Source organism: Sciurus carolinensis, chromosome 11 (genome assembly GCF_902686445.1).
Source record: "Sciurus carolinensis chromosome 11, mSciCar1.2, whole genome shotgun sequence".
In the NCBI taxonomy this organism is placed as follows: Eukaryota; Metazoa; Chordata; class Mammalia; order Rodentia; family Sciuridae; genus Sciurus; species Sciurus carolinensis.
In genome coordinates, this window is record NC_062223.1 from 122,709,433 (window position 1) to 122,711,130 (window position 1,698).

The window sequence follows — 1,698 nt, forward strand, 5'->3', positions numbered from 1 at the left end:
TTTGTGAAGCAAAGGATGAGATAAGAGAGCAAATGCAGGCAATGAATGATAATACCAATAAGCTGAAAGAGCACCTGCAGGAAGCAAAAGATCATTTCAACAAAGAGATAGAGATTCTCAAGAAAAACCAAACGGAAATCCTTGAAATGAAGGAAACAATAAACCAAATAAAACCTCAATGGAAAGCATCACCAAAAGACTAGACCACTTGGAAGACAGAACCTCAGACAATGAAGACAAAATATTGAATCTTGAAAATAAAGTTTCCCAAACAGAGAAGATGGTAAGAAATCATGAACAGAATCTCCAAGAACTATGGGACATCAAGAAAAGACCAAATTTAAGAATTATTGGGATTGAGGAAGGCACAGAGATACAAACCAAAGGAATGAACAACCTATTCAATGAAATAATATCAGAAAAATTTCCCAAACCTGAAGAATGAAATGGAAAATCAAGTACAAGAGGCTTACAGAAAATCAAACACAAAACCACAACAGATCCACACCAAGGCACATTATAATGAAAATGCCTAACATTCAAAATAAAGATAGAATTTTGAAGGCCGCGAGAGAAAAGCATCAGATTATATATAGGGGAAACCAATACGGATAGCAGCCAACTTCTCAACGCAGACTCTAAAAGATAGAAGGACTTGGAACAATATATTTCAAGCTCTGAAAGAACATGGTTGCCAACCAAGAATCCTATACCAGGCAAAACTAACCTTCAGATTTGAAGATGAAATAAAATCCTTCCATGATAAACAAAAGTTAAAAGAATTTACAAATAGAAAGCCTGCACTACAGAATGTTCTCAACAAAATATTCCATGAGGAGGAAATGAAAAGCAATGTAGGTCAGCAAAGGGAGGAACTACTTTAGAGAAAACCACTCAAAGGAGAAACCAAGCCAACTTAAAAAACAAAAATAAGCCCAAATGACTGGGAATATGAATTATATCTCAATAATAAACCTGAACATTAATGGCCTAAACTCATCAATCAAAAGACATAGACTGGCAGAATGGATTAAAAAGAAAGATACAACAATATGCTGCCTGCAAGAGACTCATCTCATAGAAAAAGACATCAACAGACTAAACGTGAAAGGATGGGAAAAAACCTACCACGCACATGGACTCTGTAAAAAAGCAGGGGTTTCCATCCTTATATCAGAAAAAGTGGACTTCAAGCCAAAGTTAGTCAGAAGGGATAAAGAAGGACATTTCATACTGCTTAAGGGAAACATAAATCAGGAAGACATAACGATAGCGAATATTTATGCCCCAAACAATGGTGCATCCCTGTACGTCAAATAAATCCTTCTCAATTTCAGCACTCACATAGACCACAACACGATAATTCTGGTGACTTTAACACACCGCTGTCACCACAAGATAGATCTTCCAAACAAAAGCCAACCAAAGAAATCATAGACCTCAATAACACAATCAATAACCTAGACTTAATAGGCATATATAGAATAGTCCATCCATCAACGAGCGGATTCACTCTCTTCTCAGCAGTACATAGAACCTTCTCGAAAATAGACCATATGTTATGTCACAAAGCAGCCCTTAGGAAATGCAAAAAAATAGAGATACTGCCTTGTGTTCTATCAGATCACAATGGACTGAGAGTAGAAATCAATGAAAAAATAAAAAACAGAAATTACTCCAACACCTGGAGACTAAATA